Consider the following 20,003-nt stretch of genomic DNA (forward strand, 5'->3'; position numbering starts at 1 on the left):
TTTTCCTCTTATCCCTCTAAAAATTATACTCAGTAAAATCCATTGGCTCTTGTTTGACTTAGAAATTGATTTTGCTTTAAACCACATAAAGCAGAAGACTCAAAGACTTTTGTGGGAATGTCTTATTCTTAATGAGCCTATATAAGGGGAGTTCAGAAAATGTCATTTTGATGAGTCTAGAAAAATCTTTTCACTCTGTTTTGATCAATCAACAGATACTAATGAAAAATTTACTATGTACTATGCCTCTATTAAACTATTTAGTTGGGTGGGTAGAAAAATAAAAAGTATGAGACATAGTCCATGTTCTCAAGAAGCTGGTGGTTGTTCATCCTTCATTTTTAAAGACCAATGACAACAAGGGTGACGTTTTAACTCATGTGTGAAGTTGGGTTTAAATGAGGCAGAGTTGCTCAAAGTCATCAGCCTCACCCTCTCTTCCAGAGTCATTCAAGGCCAGTGGCAAGACAAAAGTCAGGACAACTGGTGATGGCCTGAGATTTAGGAGATGATCTTGGTGTCTTCAAAGTCTGACCATAATCTAAGCACTGCACAATACCTGTTTCAGCCATTTTTATGGCTGTTGGAACAAATTGTTCTCATTCACCCATTCTGCCAGGGAAAGTCTTCACATGCTTGGGGATGTCTAACTCATTGAGGGGTTTGAGGCCTAAGCTCATTTAACCCATCTGCCCAGATGGTTTTGGCAGGATGTGACCATTGCCCCTGCCACAGCTTCTTGGAGCCATGGGTGAGTTGGTTTAAAGGTGGACACCCAAGGTGCAGGAGCAACCCTGCAAAGGGCTGGGCTAGCCCTCACAGAAGAGGTGCTAGTCACAACAAAACTATTAATTAGGCAGGTAAATTCATGCAATTTAGCTTAGATTGTAGGTTTTTTCCTTACACTGAAAATAATTGTTTCAGTTCACCTATCCTTTTCACTTTCAACATTTGGTGCCTAAATTTGCCTCATTTGCAGATGAGAGATTCTGAAGTAAATCAGTATCTACCTTGATCTAGGGAGGGAAAATTTACCAACAATTTACCCACCCAAAATTTACATATTCAAATGAGATTCATGAGAACCTCATCATACTAAACCTCAGGAGAAAAAAGGTGGGGTAGGAATGCTGTGAATCTCAAGATTGTATCCAGCCCAGTTCACTGAAGACAGATTGGAGAAGGGGGCTTTCTACCCTGATGATTTCCTCTCATTCCCCTCTTGTCCAGGAAGGTTTCCCTCTCTGATGCATGCTGGTCACTCTGCTTTTCCTCCTTTCTCAGGGTTTCTTGGATGGTGATTGCATGGGGAAGCAAAGTGTGATCAGTTACTTTCATTCTCAAACACCCAGGGATCTTTGAGCATTGTAATTATAACAATAGTTAGCAATGATATAACACCTACTATGTGCACTTTGTAAATACAGTCTCATTTGACCCTTAAAATAACTTTATAACATTGATGCTTTTATTAGCCTTATTTTTGCAGTTGAGGAAATTGAAGCAAACATAGGTTCAGTCACATTCCTAATGTCACATAGCTAGTAAGTATTTTGAGGCTGGATTGGAACTCAGGACTTCTTGACTTTAGCAGGTCTCAGGTTAACTGAGAAAGAAAGAAAGAAAGAAAGAAAGAAAGAAAGAAAGAAAGAAAGAAAGAAAGAAAGAAAGAAAGAAAGAAAGAAATGAAGGAAGGAAGGAAGGAAGGAAGAAGAGAGAGAGAGAGAAAGAGGAAGAAAGAAAGAAGGAAAGAAAGGAAGGAAGGAAGGAAGAAGAAAGAAAGAAAGGAAGGAAGAAAGGAAGGAAGAAGAAAGGAAAAGAAAGAGCTGTGTTGCCTATCTGGCCATTTCTAGTTGGGTCCCATAACTTAACCTAACCCCTTAATCCAGGAGTGGGGAACATGTAGACTTGAAGCCACATGTAGCCCTCTAGGTCCTCAAGTGTGGCCCTTTGAGTCAATCCAAATTTCCCAGAACTTGTCCCCTTAATAAAAGGATTTGCTATGTAAAATTTGGACTCACTCAAAAGGCCACACCCAAGGACCAAGAAGACCACATGTGGCCTTGAGGCCACAGCTTCCCCACCTCTACCCTAACCTAAAGGTTAACCAAACTGTGCATACCCTTTGATCCGGCAATACCACTACTAGGTCTGTATCCCAAAGAGATTATAAATAAAAAAGGAAAAAGTTCCTACATGTACAAAAATATTTATAACAACTCTTTTAAAAAATCTTATTTAATATTTTATTTTTCCAAATTATATGTAAAACCAATTTTAACACTTTTTTTTCAAATTTTGAGTTCCAAATTATCACCCTTCCTCCCCCACTTTGAGAAGGCAAGCAATTTGACATAGGTTAAACATGTGTAGTCATGCAAAATACATTTCTATATAAGTCATTCTGACAAAGAAAACACAGACCAAAAAACCTTCAAGAAAAATGAAAAAAAAATGATCTGCATTCAGTCTCTGCCAGTTCTTTCTCTGGAGATGGATAGCACCTTTCATCCTGAGTTCTATAGAATTGTCTCAGATCATCCTATTGCTGAGAATAGCTAAGTTATTCATAGTACATCATCATACAATATTGCTGTTACTGTGTACAATGTTTTCCTGGTTCTGCTTATTTCACTTTGCATCAGTTCATGCATGTCTTTCCAGGTTTCTCTGAGAGCATCCTGCTTATCATTTCTTAAAATACAATAGTATTCCATCACAATCGTATACAATAACTTGTTCAGCCATTCCCCAATTAATGGACATCCCCTCAATTCTTTGCCACCACCAAAAAAGCTGCCATAAATATTTTTGTATACAAAATTCTTTTTCCTTTTTTTTTAATCTTTTTGGGATACAGACCTTGTAGTGGTATAGCTTCATCAAAGGGTTTGCACGCTTTTATATACCTTTGGGCATAGTTCCAAATTGCTCTCCTGAATGTTTGAATCAGTATACAACTACACCAATAGTACATTAGTGTTTTAATTTTCCCACATCCTGTCATTTTCCTTTTCTGTCATATTAGCCAATCTGACATGTGTGAGGTAGAGCTCAGAATTGTCTTAATTTTCATTTTTCTCTTCAATAGTGATTTAGAGCATTTTTTTAATATGACTATAAATAGCTTTGATTATTTTGTCTGAAAACTACCTGTTCGTATCTTTTGACCATTTATCAGTTGAGGAATCCTCTTAATTCTATACATTTGACTCAGTTTTCTATGTTTGAAAAGTGTAGTCTTTATCAGAGAAACTCACGGTAAAATTTTTTTTTCCCAGTAATGATTACCAACTACGTATTTCCCCCATCCTATTTTCTCCCTGTTTATCCTACTCCCTCTATCCTTTTATCCTGTTCATTCTCAAAAGTTTTGCTTCTGAATTTTACCTCCCCCAAACTGCCCTCCCTTCTATCCTGATCCCTTTCTCTTCCTACTTTCCTGTGTGATAAGACAGATTTAAACACCCAAGTGAGTGTCTATATTATTCCCTCTTTGAGCAAATTCTGATGAGAGTAAAGAATGAGAGCTGGGTAACATGCTTCATCCTAGGTCCTATGGAGACATGGTTGTTAATTGTATTGATCTAGAGTTCTTAACTTTTTCCACACTTTTGTTTTGGTTTTGGTTTTTTGTAGTAATGTTATCCTTGTATAAATTGTTCTCCTGATCCCACTCACTTTGCTTTTTGTCAGATTATTTTAACCAGCATTCTTTGAAATATTTTTTTTTCAAAATTTGTTTAGCTGTTCCCCGATCGTCTAAGAGGAAATCTAAAACACCCCCTTAGATTCTAGTTCTCCTGTCCCCCCTCCCCCTTAATGCCCTTTTCAGGATTTCAGGATTAGGAAGTTTGTTTTGCCTCCAGCTACTCCCTCTCCAGTAATATTCTTCCTTTCTACTTTTCTCTATCCCCACTGATTTTCAGGTTGATTTTGATGTAGTTTTTAATAAACAAAAATAATTTATTAGGTATGTCCTCAGGCACTGCAGATACAAATACCAAAAAGAAATCTTCTAATTAGAATGTTGATGTCCATAACAGAAGTCATCATCTCTCTCACTCCTCCCTCTCCCCAACCATTCCTCTTGCTGAGGTCAGAGTTGGGAGAGCTGGTTCATCAAATGTGAAAGAATTCACTTAGACCTTCTCTGTAGCCATTGGAAGATTATTGATGCAAAAGCAGTGGGCTAAGCCTGGAAGAAGGACAAGCAATTTACAGAGGGACAGGGGCTTGTTTTCATAAGGACAGGATAAGGGAGACAGGGGGAAATTTTATGACCCAGGATGTGGGGCTGGGGGGAGACAAGGGATTTTATGGTCCAGGATAAGGGGGAAGTTTTATGGTAACTCAAGATAAGGGGAAGAGACTCTAGGGCACCTTCAGATTAGAGAATAAACCAGGGGCTTTACAAAGTCAACCCTTAATATTATTTTTAACTCTCAGGGCACTGTTGGTATCCACATCATTTCCCCACTCAACCATTAGACCACAGAAATCTTTCAGAAAAGGGGTGAAGGTCATTGTCTTTAGTAGCTACTTCCTGCTAAACAGGGGCAGAGTCCATTTTAGGGGCTGAGAATAGGTTGAGGAGGGGTGGTCAGCATAGGGGTATGGCATTCGGTGCCAGCTGAGTCCAGGATGGAGAGAGGCAAACCACTGGGGACTCCAAAGGTAGAGGTTGGTATCCTAAGAGTTGAAGGTGAAATTTCTGCAGGTGAGAAGGCACAAAGTGAACCAGGAGGTTTAACAAGCAGGGACCAAATACAAGAGAATGAGGGCAGAATGGGTGAAAGAAGGGAGAGAAATCACGACTCCCAGGAAGAGGTAGGGGGAGATACCAGGCTGGAGCAGATGTCTTGCATCCTAGAGGCTGCCTGTAGTGTCCTTCAAGTGCTCAAAGGATAAATTCCATGCAGAATTTCCAGGGAATAGGGGGAGAGCTATGGCGAGTAAGCTAGTATCCTGGGAATGATGTTGACACACCCAGCAATCCTGTACTCTGTCCTGCCCTCCCCCTCCGCCCACAGAGTTCCCTATTTGAATTAAGGCATTAGACTTCCAGTCCTGAGGAAGCAGGCCTAACCCTAGGCACGGGGTGGGAAAAAGGTAGGTTAGGAACAGAAGTGGTTCAAGGTGGGGCCCAGAAGACAGCATAGCTAGAAAGCATACAGGCAAGTCCCTATGGTGAGGGGCTTCAATGCATACTCTTCTTTGATTACTTTTCTGGCTGGTCACACCCTGCATCTTCTCTCACATCTCACATCCTGCCTCCTGCTTGCTTCATCTGCCTCAGCACTCCTGTCTGCCTCACCATCCACACACATGCCTTCAGAAAGAGAGACAAAGGAGCTGTCCCTACCTGAGTGGGGGTGGGGAGGCAAGTAAAATGAGACTGAAGCAGTATCCAGGGGATGAGGAGAGAGTGGAATAGGTATCCTTGTTGCATGACCATCTGCAGGTGGATGGCCGATAGTCTAGGAGACACAAATCTGACAGATAAGTTCAATATGCAGGGCCCAAATAGAAGGAACATTAGAAGTGACAAAGAAAGAAACCAAGAGCCCCATGATGCTATTATTTATTTTTGCTATACAGGATTATCTGACTTTGTTATTTTCTCAAAAGTTTCCACTTTGATTCCAATTCCTCTAGGAGAATTAGATGCTGTTGAGGATCCAACTCCATACATGTAAATATAAGTAACAATGCTTTTGCAGATACAAGCTTTCTACCCCTGAGTTCAATAGTTATACAGATGAATTTACTTATGAAAGACTGACTTTTACTTCAGTTATCATGAAAGACTTGGGAGGATCTATAAGTAATTAATTCCAAAACAGTGCATATCAATAAATTGCTTATTATAAACATGTTTTTACCACTGAACGCATAGTATAAACAGGTATTATTTCTGTAATAGTAACAAACTTTGAATGAAATTGACTTTTCTATTAATGCAAAAGTATTCCATAAGTTACCTCCCTCTAAGAAATTTGATTGCAGTGAAATTCTTTTCTCCACACTGAAGATGTTTCTGATCTAGTTTCAGTCATTAGTAGAATAACAGCTAGGTCCCTCAACCAGTTGTACCAATACCCAATTATTCTAACATCTTTTTGAAACATTGTTTTAACAATCTGGCTAGCAGCTTCTGTGGGGGCTTAAGATCCCCCCGCAGCTAGCACCCAGGAGGCTGCTGGGCACGCCGGGAAAGCACAGGTTCTTTTTATCTGCTTAAACAAGGAAAGCACGGTGAAGGGGTTGACCAGCTTTCTTTAATCCAGCATTCAGTTAGTTCAGGGGAGCATACAGACAAGCATCAACAGACAGACCAAACACAGATTCATTCACTTACTTCAGGGGAAAAAGCCAGCACCCTGAAGTTCAGAACATTCATTTAGTTCGGGGGAAAACAAAACCAGCATCCCAAACTTCAGAACAAAATACAATCAAATTACAAATATCAACAGACAGACCCAATACAATTCATAGTTACCAACATCTGGGCTCAGCCTGAGAGCAAGAGCTGGCCCAGAGTCATGCTGGCCACTGCTCCTGCGCCAACTGGAAAAGGAAAGAGAGATCTTCAAGCCGTCTTCTCCCCTCTTATAGAGTTTTTGACATCATCAAGCGCCGCCTGAATGACCAGGGCCAATTGGTTCTTGAGTTGGCCCCTCCCCGTGGTGTAGACTAGGTTAACACCCAATAGGGCTCTGGAGTCAACACCTCCCCTCAGCCAGCCCCATGAATCGTCACACAGGAAGTTCTTTGCTCCCAGGCATGGTCTCTGGGCTTCCTGCCCTGGAAGAGGAGCAGCAGGCCCAGCACCCAGCAAGGCCCAATGAGATAAACTGAGCCACCCAGAGAAAACAAAGGCCATTCTGGTCACAAACATTTAAGGACCTTATTCCATACAGACATATATCTAGTAACAGGCAGATAACTAGGCCAAATACCCATTTACTAAGATATAAAAAGGAATATCATTTTAGGCTGAATGTTCAGATCTTAAACACACACTTTGTCATAGTAGTTCAGATGTATCCCGGCCTTAGTCTAGGGGATAATGATTCAACATTGTGTTTGTACCTTTGTTTCATAAACTTCTTTTCCTTTTGTCTAATTATCCCCATATCATTCAGAAAGAACGTTCTATTCCAGGGATTTAATCTTTCACATCACAATACAGGAGCAGTAATTTACCCAACTGTTTGCCATATGGGATGACTACACATTTGGATTGAAAAGAGCAAGATTTCACATACTTAGATTGTGTTCACATCATTCACTGGCTACTGGCTTTGATTACAGAAATTTGCCATAAAAAGGAAATTAGATAAAGCATCACAGTTTTCCAACCATCAATTCTATCTCATTGCCAGACTCAGGAATGGTCAGGTGGGAAACATTCCTTTTCAAAGGAACACAATGGGGAAACTGATTCAGGAGGATCCCATCCTAGGCTGAGAGTAGGATTGTCCTCTCAGCTTTTCCAGACGCAGACCTCCACCTGTAACAGTCACATTCTCTCTGACTAGCTGGTAACATTTCTCTCAAATGGTAGATTATTGACTATTGATTATTGATGGGTTTTTATGATCCACCAGATAGCTCAAAACACACTTCATTATAATCCCATAAGCTTTTATCTCAGATGGCAAGTTTCACTAATTAAAAATTTACCAGGACTCACATCTCAAATTTTAAATTTGTCCTTGTGCAAAGCTAATCATTTCCATATACTAGCAAATTCTCAGCAAACCAAATTCCTTGTTTAGGAACTCCATAACTCAAACAAGCTCTTTGGCAAGCTTATAAAATTAAGGAAGATGGAGAGGGATCCCTGGGAAGGGGTTGCCTTAACTACCCCATCTATCTTTAGAGCTGCTATGGGCTGTGCTTTCGACTAGCCCTGAGGACTGCTCTGAATGGGCAGAACCCTCCCTTACATATAACATATACACACAGTAATCAATTACCAGCTTTAGCATTAAAACATAACCGGCAATCTTGCAGCAAAAACACAAACAATAAACTTCAGGTGACATCAATTACATTTCCAGATCATATAAAATTATTGATAGAAGGATGAGCTGTCTTATCAAGTGCAGACAATGACTGGATGGCTTCTTGCCTCCTGGGAAGGTAATTCCAGGCTTTTGGCCCCAGGGGCTAGGGGCCATTACCAGTGAGGCCCTCATCGCAGCTGATGCCCCTTACCCCTCCCTCCTCTCACCAGGTGGGAGAAGCTGAATTTGAAGGTGAGGGAGAGGATGAAACTCTCTTTTCCTCATCGGATCTGGGATGAGAGGAGTTAATAGAAAAACTCCAGGGCTGTTTGCAGTCCTACTGAGATACCCTCTTGGCTCAAGGGAAGGGAGTGGGGGAAGGGAGTGACCTTGGTTGTCAGGAGGTGTTTCAAAACTCCTTAAAGATCAATTGAAAATCTGCTAAGAATCTGCTGTTTTTTAGTTGTTCTAACTTTTTTACTTCTATGCCCAGCCCTTAAAATTTAGAGTGGGATATTGAACCTTTCAGACTGACATTCATGAGACTAGTGCCCTTTCTTAGGATACCTGAAGCATGAACCAATGACTCTGTTTCTCTGAGAGCACCTAGTTAAGTCTGATCCAAGGACAGAACAAACCTAAGAGTGAAACTTAGAAAATTCATAGTAGATTTGGATATAATTGTTATCAGTATCAAATTATTGCAACAAATTAGCTTGCAAATGAAAATTTAGTAGGCCTTTAAAATCACACAAAAAGATTTTGCAAAACATTTCTTTCTAAAAAAAAGCTTACAAGTTATTCTGGTGTTAAAAGGAATAATATCTAAACTTTCATAAAATAAATTAGCTGGAAACCTTAAAGACTGGAATTTGTTGAAACCAAGTTGGTGTAAAATGTCTTTATGGCACCAAAGTGCCAGAAAACCAAAATTCTCAATAATCACAAATTCCTAAGTACCAAAAGGAGTTTACCTTGGTGAAGAAGTTCAAGTTTTTTTTTTTTCTAAAGAAAGAACATACCCAGTTAAACTAGCCTCATCACAATAACAAAGTTTACCAGGCCTTTAAAAACTTAGTAAGAATTCCACTACACAGAAGACTTTACACAGGGTTGATAAGAATTTATGCCTAGATGGTTCCAAAAATCCTTGTTTTAGTTAATAACCTCAATTCTTAATTAAGTACAATTCTTAATCTAACAACATCTAGATTATAAGAGGAATTGCTTTTCTAACAATATAGGTAATACGATGTTAACCAAATTGCACAATATGAGAAAATTTAGAAATATAACCACACCACAGGCAATTATCATGTATTTAAAACTTGAAACAGAACCAATTAATTACCAATCAGGTGACTGTGAGTTGCATAAGCAAATCAAATCTTGTTCATAATCACTAGTGGTAACATTTTAATTTCTAAGGGCCAATACTTTTAGCACTTTAAAGGAAAAGATTATTATCCACAAATTCACATTTTTTTGAAGACATGTGGTGACAATTCCCAGCTCCAAATATCATTTTGCTTCCTTGGGCTGGAGTACCTATCCTTTTACTTATCAAATAAAGAGCATTCAGCTCTCCATTCCCATCCTCCCAAGAATTTTGAACTGCATGTACTAGAAAATGCATATAAAGTTTTAAGTTAACAACACAGGGTACAGAGACCTAGAGACCATTGTGCAGGGACCTCCCCAAAAAAAAAAAACAGGTGCAGAGGTCCACAGAGCACAGAGACCCTGAAACTGGGGTACAGGGACCCCCAAAGAAAACCAGGCATAGAGGCCCGCCTCCTGCCTCCCCCAATGTCCCACAGGGGAAGGGAAGGAACAACACAGGGTAAACTAGGGTACAGGGGGAACGAGAGAGGGTTAAAAAGTCCACTTAAGCAGAGCACAGTTTTAGAGACCAAATTTCTTACTAAGCTTGTTTTGTTTAGAAATCCCCTTCACAGATCACTTTTCTAGGTTTTATTGAGGTCAGGCTGTGTTACAACGGAACACTTAGGCTCTTTTCCTTAAAGATTTCCTTCCCGAATTTCCCTACTGGCAGTCTCCTAGCAGCCTCTCTGCTGCTTGTCCCAGCATCCAAGGACAGAGGAGAGAAAGAAAAATGACCGACCCAGGACAAGTGTGTATCCTTATACCAGGGTCCATAATCCGACTGAATACCCAGAAGTCAGTGGAGCTTCAGACCCACTGGCAGTGTCTGGGCACTCCAGGGGTCTCATTGCTAGGGAGACAGTGGGAGCAGAAAAGGTCCAGGGAAGAGAACAAAGAAAAAGGTGCTTACTTGTTATCCCAGTAGCTAGGACAAGATTATTGGATTCCAATCAATATTTGGACTCCCAGTTTCGGCACCAAAAATGACAAGGTCAGAGTTGGGAGAGCTGGTTCAAGAAATGTGAAAGAATTCACTTAGACCTTCTCTGTAGCCATTGGGAGCTTTATTGATGCAAAAGCAGTGGGCTAACCCTGGAAGAAAGACTAGCAATTTACAGAGGGATGGAGACTTGTTTTTATAAGGACAGGATAAGGGAGACAAGGGGAAAATTTTATGACCCAGGATAGGGGGGAGACAAGGAATTTTATGGTACAGGGTAAGGGGAAGTTTCATGGTAACTCAAGATAAGGGGAAGAGATTCCAGGGCACCTTTGGGTTAGAGAATAAATTAGGGGCTTCACAAAGTCAACCTTTAATATTATTTTTCACTCTTAGGGCACTGTTTGTATCCACGTCACTCTTTTCCAAACTTCACTATTATAATTAAGGGCACCATTATGCTCCCAGTCACACAGGTCAGAAACCTTGGTGTCATCCTTGACTCTTCATTCCCACTCACCCCACATATCCGTTCTGTTGCCAAATTTTGTTATTTCTACCCTTACAACATCTCTTATATATGTCCCTTTCTTATGCCCTATTTCATGTCTCTCTCTTCAATCCAAGCCATCTTCCACTAATCTGCCACAGTAATTTTTCTAAATCGTAAGTCTTTTCATTTCAACTCCCTGCTCAATAATCTTTAGTATGTGTCCCTATTACCTTCAGATTGATATATAAACTCTCATCGGTACTTAAAGCTCTTCACAGCCACCCCACCACCCCTTTTCTGTTTTATTACATTTTATTCTTCTCTCTGCATTCTATGATCCAGCCACACTGGCTTGTTTACAATTCCTTCAACAGTATACTCTATCTCCCTTCCCCATGCTGTTGCAATGGTTGTCCTTCGTGCTTGGAAGGCTCTACCTCTTTTTAAAAAAATTATTTATTTTTAGTTTTCATCATTCACTTTTATAAGATTTTGAGTTCGACATTTTCCCCTCCTCCCGCCTTTGCCGCTTCCCCAAGACAGCATGCAGTCTGATATTGACTAAACATGTACAATCATATTAAACATATTTCCACATTAGTCATGTTATGAAAGAAGAATCAGAACAAATAGGAAAAACCATGAGAAAGAAAAAACAGAACCGAAAAAAAGAGAAAACAGTATGTTTCAATCTGCATTCAGACTCCATATTTCTTTCTCTGGATGTGGACAGCATTTTCCATCATGAGTCTTTTGGAGTTGTCTTAGATCATTGCGTTGCTCAGGAGAGCTAAATCTAACAAAGCTAGTCATTGCACAATGTTGCTGTTACTGTGAGAAATGTTCTTCCAGTTCTGCTCACTTCCCTCAGCATCAGTTCATGCAAGTCTTTCTAGGTTTTTCTGAAATCCACCTGCTCACCATTTCTTATGGAACAGTAGTATTCCATTACATTCATATACTACAACTTGTTCAGCCAGTCCCCAATTGATGGGCATCCCCTCAGTTTCCAGTTCTTGGCCACCACAAAAAGAACTGCTATAAACATTTTTGTACATTTGGGTCCTTCCCCCTCCTTTTTAAAGATCTCTTTGGGATACAGACCTAGTAGTGATATTACTTGAAAAAAGGGTATCCACATTTTTATAGCCCTTTGGGGAGAGTTCCAAATTGCTCTCCATAATGGTTGGATCAGTTCACAACTTCACCATTAGTGTCCCAATTTTCCCCACATCTTCTCCAACATTTATTATTTTCCTTTTCTGTCATGTTATCCAATCTGATAGGAGTGATGTGGCACCTCAGAGTTGTTTCAATTTGCATTTCTCTAACCAATAGTGATTTAGAGCATTTTTTCATATGACTATAGATAGCTTTAATTTCTTCACCTGAAAACAGCCAATTCATATCCTTTGACCATTTATCAATGAGATAATGACATATTTTTATAGATTTGACTCAGTTCTCTATATATTTTAGAAATGAAGCCTTTATCAGAGACACTGGCTGTAAAAATTGTTTCCCAGATTGCTACTTCCCTTCTAATGTTGGTTGCATTGGCTTCATTTGTGCAAAAACCTTTTAATTTAATGTCATCAAAATTATCCATTTTGTATTTCATAATGTTCTCTATCTTTTGTTTGGTCATAAATCCTTTCATTTTTCATAGATCTCACAGGTGAACTATTTATTGCTCTCCTAATTTGCTTATAATTTCACCCTTTAAGTTTAAATTGTGTACTATTTTCATCTTATCTTGGTACATGGTGTAAGATTTTCATTTATGCCTAGTTTCTGCCACACTATTTTCCAGTTTTCCCAGCAGTTTTTGTCAGTTAGTGAGTTCTTATCCCAGAACCTGGAGTCTTTGGGTCTATGAAACAGTAGATTACTATAGTCATTGACTACTGTGTCTTGTGTAACTAACCTATTCCACTGATCTTACCACTCTATTTCTTAGCCAGTATCAAGTAGTTTTGATGATTGTTGCTTCATAATACAATTTAAGGTGTGGTATGGCTAGGCCACCTTCCCTTGTTTTTTTTTCATTAATTCCCTTGATAGTCTGGATTATTTATTCTTCCAGATGAATTTTGTTATTATTTTTTCTGGCTCTATAAAATATTTTTTGGTAGCTTGATTGGTATGGCACTGAAATTAAATAAATTTAGGTAGAATTGTCATTTTTATTATATTAGCTCTGCCTACCCATGAGATATTCTTCCAATTATTTAGATCTGACTTTATTTGTGTGAAAAGTGTTTTGTAATTGTGTTCTTTTAGTTTCTGGGTTTGTTCTGGCAGGTAGACTCCCAAATAGTATATATTGTCTACATTTACTTTAAAAGAATTTCTCTTTCTATGTCTTGCTGCTGGGCTTTCTTAGTAATATATAGAAATGCTGATGATTTATGTGGGTTTCTTTTGTATCCTGAAACTGCTAAAGTTGTTAATTATTTCAAATAGTTTTTTTAGCTGATTCTCTAGGATTCTCTAAGTATACCATCATATCATCTGCAAAGAGTGATAGTTTTGTTTCTTCATTGACTTTTCTAATTCCTTCAATTTCTTTTTCTTCTCTTGTAGCTAAAGCTACCATTTCTAGTACAATATTGAAGAACAGTGGTGATAATGGACATCCTTGTTTCACCCCTCATCTTATTGGAAATGTATCTAGCCTATCTCCATTATATATAATGGCTACCAATGGTTTTAGATAGATGCTACTTATCATTTTAAGGAAAACAAGAATGGATGTTGTATTTTGTCAAAAGCTTTTTCTACATCTACTGAGATAATCATATGATTTCTGTTAATTTCGTTATTGAAAGCTGATAGCTTTTCCAATATTGACAGCCCTGCATTCCTGGTATAAATCCCACCTGGTAATAGTCTATAACCTTGTAATAAGTTGCTTGGTAGCTTGATTGGTATGGCACTGAAATTAAATAAATTTAGGTAGAATTGTCATTTTTATTTTATTAGCTCTGCCTACCCATGAGATATTCTTCCAATTATTTAGATCTGACTTTATTTGTGTGAAAAGTGTACCAAAATAAGTTTGCCAATATTTTGTTTAAAATTTTTGCATCTATATTCATTAGAGAAATTGGTCAATAATATTTTTTCTCTGTGTTGGCTCTTCCTGGTTTAGGTCTCAGCATTGTATTTGTATCATAAAAAGAATTTGGTAGGACTCCTTTTTTGCCTACTTTTCCAGATAGCTTATATAATATTGGAATAAGTTGTTCTTTACATATTTAATAACACTCACTTGAAATCCATCTGACCCTGGAGATTTTTTCTTAGGGAGTTCATTGATGGCTTGTTCAATTTCTTTTTCTGAAATGGGGTATTTTATTTCCTCTTCTGTTAATCTAGGCAATTTATATTTTTGTAAATATTCATCCATTACACTTAAATTGTCAAATTTATTGGCATACAGTTGGACAAAATAGATCCTAAATATTGTTTTAATTTTCTCTTCATTGGTGGTGAATCCACCCTTTTCATTTTTGATACTGGTAATATGGTTTTATTCTTTCTTTTTTTAAAATCAAATTAATCAATAGTTTGTTTATTTTACTGCTTTTTTCATAAACTGAGCTCTTAATTTTATTTATTAGTTCAATAGTTTTCTTGATTTAAATTTTATTAATGACTCCTTTGATTTTCAGAATTTCTAATTTGGTATTTAATTGGAGGTTTTTAATATGTTCTTTTTCTACCTTTTTTAGTTGCTTGCCCAATTCATTGATCTCCTCTTTCTCTATTTTATTCATGCAAGCATTTAGAGATATAAACTTTCCCCTAAGAACTGCTTTGGCTGCATCCCATAAGTTTCGGTATGTTATTTCATTATTGTCATTCACTTGGATGAAGTTATTGAATGTTTCTACAATTTGTTGTTTGACCCTTTCATTCTTTAGGATTAGATTATTTAGTTCTCAATTAATTTTTAGTCTTATCTTTACATGGCTCTTTATCACATGTAATTTTTATTGCATCATGATCTGAAAAGGATGCATTTAATATTTCTGCCTTTCTGCATGGGATCGTGAGGTTTTTAATGCCCTAACACATGGTCAATTTTTGTGTAGGTGCCATTTAATGCTGAGGAAAAAGGTATATTCCTTTCTATCCCCATTCAGTTTTCTCTAGAGGTCTACCATATCTAATGCTTCTAAAATTCTATTCACCTCTTTAACTTTCTTATTTATTTTTGTTGTTAGATCTATCTAGTTTTGAGAGGGGGAGGTGAGATTCCCCCACTCGTATAGTTTTGCTGTCTATTTCTTCCTGTAACTCACTTAACTTCTCTTCTAAGAATTTGGATACTATTCCACTGGTGCATATATGTTTAGTATCAATATTACAATATTGTCTATGGTATCTTTTAGCAAGATGTAGTTTTCTTCCTTATATTTTAATTAGTTCTATTTTTGCTTTTTCTTTTCCTGAGCTCAGGATTGTTGACCCTGCTTTTTTTTACGTCAGCCAAAGCATGATATATTTTGCTCCAGCCTTTTACCTTTACTCTATGTATATCTCTCTGCTTTAAATATGTTTCTTATAAACAACATATTATAGGTTTTTAATCCACTCTGCTGTCTGCTTCCATTTTATGGGAGTGTTCACCCCACCCACATTTATGGTTATAATTACTGACTGTGTCTTTCCCTCCTATTTCTCCCTCCCTCCCCATTAATGCTTTTCTCTCTCCTTTCTTCCTTTCCCCCCTTACCATATTTTGCTTCTGACCACAGCCTCCCTCAATCTGCCCTTCCTTCTATCACTCCCTCCCTTTTCTTTCCCCTTTCCCCTCCTACTTCCTATAGGGTGAGAGAGATTTCCATACCCTATTGAGTGTGTATATTATTCCCTCTTTGAGCCAAATCTGATGAGAGTAAGGTTCAAACAATGCTTGCCTTCTTCCTTTGTTTCCCCCTACTGTAATAGGTCTTTACACCTCTTTCTGTGATGCAATTTACCCTTTTCTGCCTCCTACTTTCTTCTTCTCCCAGTACAATCCTTTTTTTCACTTCTTAATTTTTTTTATCATCACATCAAAGTCAACTTATATGCACACCCTCTATGTATATCTCTTCTAAATGTTATTATAAAAATACAGTTCTCAAGAGTTAAAAGTGTCATCTTCTCATGTAGGGATGTAAAAACTTTAACCTTATTGAATAACATCTTTTTTTTCTTTCCTGTTTACCTTTTTATACTTATCTTGAGGCTTGTATCTGAAGACCAAATTTTCTGTTCAGTTCTGTTTTTTTTTTAAATCAGGGATGATTGAAAGTCCCCTATTTCATTGAATGTCCATCTTTCCCCCTGAAAGATTATGCTTAATTTTGCTGGATAATTGATTCTTGGTTGTAATCCAAGTTCCTTTGCCTTCCAGAATATTATAATTCAGGCCCTGTCAACCTTTGATATAGAAGCTGCTAAGTCCAGTGTAATCCTGACTATAGCTCCAGAATATTTAAATTGTTTTTTTTTCTGGCTGCTTGCAGTATTTTCTCCTTGACCTGATAATTCTGGAATTTGGCTACAATACTTCTTGGAGTTTTCATTTTAGGATTTCTTTCATGAAGTGATTGGAGGAATCTTTAAATGACTCTTTGCCTTCTGGTTCTAGGATCTCAAGTCAGTTTTCTTTGATAATTTCTTGAAAGATGGTGCAGGCTCTTTTTTGATTATGGCTTTCAGGTAATCCAATAATTCTTAAATTATCTCTCCAGGATCTATTTTCCAGCTCAGTTGTTTTTCAATGAGGTATTTGTAGCAACAATGTTGCTAGCAGCTACTGTGGCTGTGTAAGACCAACAACAAGAGCACACAGAAGGGCTGCCAACACAGATTCTTTTATCTGCTTTTCTAAAGAAAACAACTTTAAGTGGTTAACAATCTCAGTTTAATTAAACATAAATATATCATTCACTTAATTCATAGAAAAAAGCCAGCACCTTGAACTTCAGAGCAAATATAAACAGAAATTACAATCATACATTATAAACAGATCAACAGACAAATCTTGTCTGATAAAATCACAATAGTTACCAGAGAAGCTCCAACATCTGGGTTATCAAAGCCAGGGGGGCTGTTTCAATAGCTTTCCCAGAGTCTTGTCACCAACACTCTTTCAATGAGTGTATCCCCCAAAGTCAAATGCTAACCTTCCAATACATATATGCTATGTAGTTTGGGGCCTACCATTTAGGATATGGGAAATCACTAACACCAGGGTGTGGGAAAGCTCTTCAATCACTAGTACCACATCATATACATTATTTCAAATCAATGACTCCTCATAGTCTTAATGCTGAGAAACACTCCAAAACAAAAAGATTCCACTTTACTTGCCCCGTTCAAACAAAGGCCAGACTCATTAAAGGCACTTGATAGCCTTGGCATCCCAAAAGAGAAGAAGAGCAAAAAATCCTGGCCCTGATTACCATCACTGTATTTTACATTTTCTTCTATTTTTTCATTCTTTTGATTTTGTTTGACTGATTCTTGATGTCTTGTAAAGTCATTAGCTTCCAACTGCCCAATTCTAATTTTTAAGAAATTATTTTCTTCAGTTACCTTTTGCATATCCTTTTCCATTTGGCCAATTTTGCTTTTTAAGAAGTTGTTTTCTTCAGTCAATTTTTGTCCCTCTTTTTCCAAGCTATTGACTCTCTCATGCATACCTCTCATTTCTTTTCCCAGCTTTTCTTCTACTTTTCTTATTTGACCTTTCAAATCCTTCTTGAGCTTTTCCAAGAAGGCTTTTTGGGCTTGAGACCAATTCATATTCCCCTTTGGGGTTTCAGATGTAGGTTATTGGCAGTGGTGTACTCTTCTGAGTTTGTATTTTGATCTTCCCTGTCACCTTAAAAGCTCTCAATGGTCAATGTTTGTTTTTTGCTTCTTCTTCATCTTGTTCCTATTTCCTGGCTTTTAAAGTTGAGCTCTCTTGCTGGAGCACAGAGGGCACTATCCCAAGTTTCTTGTGCTAGGGGCCAGAGGCCTAGTCACTAGCTTTGTGCCCTTGGTCCTCAAGTGCTGGCCACTGGAGGCTGTAGGGGTCTGGCACCTTACCTGGTGCTGAGCTGGGGTCCTAATGGTGGTGTCTGGAATGTGCTGAGACCAGGTGGGGTTTTTCTGCATTTCCATAGGCTACACTGAAGCTGGAGAGATCTGCTGCTGGAAGACATCTGTTCGCCAGGCTCCACCTGCACATTTGGTGGTTCTCTGAGTTGGAGTCTGCTGGGTGCCCTGGCTGTGTGAAGGCACATGAGGGGTGCTGGTTTTGGCATTTAGCTCCTCCACTTCTCTGGGGCTCAGGATCTCCTGCTGATTTGCTGAGGTGGAGCCCACCTCCCATTTCTTGGGATGCCTCCTGGCCTTGGACTGCCCTCCTCTTTTACCCAAGTGATATGGACCTCTTTTGCCAATCCTCTAGATCTCTGGACCAAAAGATTGCTTCACCCCATTTTTCTGCTGGCTTTCCTGTTCCAGGATTTGTTTTGGGGAGGTATTTTGTGGGTGTTCTGGGATGAGAATGAGAGAGGGACTTCAGTCTATTGCTTATTCTTCCATCTTGGCTCCCAGAAGTCCCTTCTGATTTTGATGTATTTCTACACCAAATTTTGCAGTAGTTTAACCCTCCTTTGTTCACTTCAGATAAAGGTAAGATCAGAGATAAAGATAAGATTAAACCCTCTTTCAGGGTTTATCTTCTAATCATCCATTTGTCTTTTTAAAGGAAAATGTAACCCTACATCCTCCATTTCAGTTAAAGAGTCTGGTTCTTAATGATGTTCTCACCTCTTCCTTCATATTTATATATTCTTTTATTTACTCATTTACTTATATATTCTTTTATTTACCCCAATTACAGAAATAACAAGTTATATTTCCTTCTTCATTCCCATGCAGGAATTCCTCCTTCACTAGTATATATTCTCCCTTTTCTTTCCTCTCCCTAAATTATCAAAACAGGACCCCCACCCAGGATTAGGCACTCTTGGAACTTTGAAAATCAGAGCCCTGGATCCTCAGGGACCACTTAAAGGGCCCTATACCTCTACACTTGTTGAGTGCCATCTCATGATGATTTCTGGTTGATCTGACCTGCCCACTGCCCACTGCTGCTTCTTGTGATTTCCTGGGCTCCCACCCTGGGGATTTCTCACAGCAGATCTTTGCTCTTTCTGTCTCAAGACACAGACTCCTGCAGGCTAAATGTGCTCCATATCTGATCTCACTGTTGCTTACTTGGCTGCAGTGGCCCCAGCCCCTGGGGCTATTGGCTAACTGTTTGTGCAGTTCTGGAATGAAAGAAGTCATGTTTTGATGGCGTAGGTATATGGGAGCTGGGCAGTCTGTATCCTGTTCAGGAATCTTGGCAGGCTAGAGAATAGTACTTAAATACAGAACACACTTAGCATCTAGACTCCCTAATCTCCTGCTGCCATCTCATGGTTAAATGGTCAGCACTGCCAGAAGCCCAGAGGCCACTTGGTACTCACTGTCCTCTACATTGCCCTTCCCAGCTTCAATCAGGCCTTCTAATCCAGTCCTGATAACTACAGCAAATGCCCAACACTAGAGCCAATCTGATGCTTCAGGTTCAGAAATGAAATAAAATGAGACACTGTGAATCCTTCTAGCACTTAATGAAAACAGGTTTACTTAGCTATTGTAGGGAACAGATATTCAATGAGGGAACAAAGTTGATTTAATTGGGTAGAGCTTCCTTACCTATTCTGGTCATGTTAGTTCACTGGCCAGAAGCCTGAGGGAAGACTCCTCATGCACTGAATTTTTGTATTTATGCCATCAGGAAGATAGGTCATTTCCATAAGTCCTCAGACAATTAAATCTTAAGGATAATTTCAATACCCTTTAAAGAAATTTAGGCTATCCTCAGTAGAATAGGTTATTGGTCTTACCATGGGGGAGGGAGGTAGGAGATGAGTGAATGGGATAAATATTCCCCCCCACTCATACACAGACACATCCCTCCTCCTGTCATTTGGAGAAGGAAATGGGAAGAAAATGATAGGTTGGCAGACAGAATGAGGAGTAATGTCTCCTAGTGGAGCTCCCAGAATGTGGTAGGGAGGGTGCCAAGAGGGCTGTGGACTGAAACTGATACCCTGCAAACATC

This window comes from Trichosurus vulpecula, chromosome 2 (genome assembly GCF_011100635.1).
Source record: "Trichosurus vulpecula isolate mTriVul1 chromosome 2, mTriVul1.pri, whole genome shotgun sequence".
Lineage (NCBI taxonomy): Eukaryota > Metazoa > Chordata > Mammalia > Diprotodontia > Phalangeridae > Trichosurus > Trichosurus vulpecula.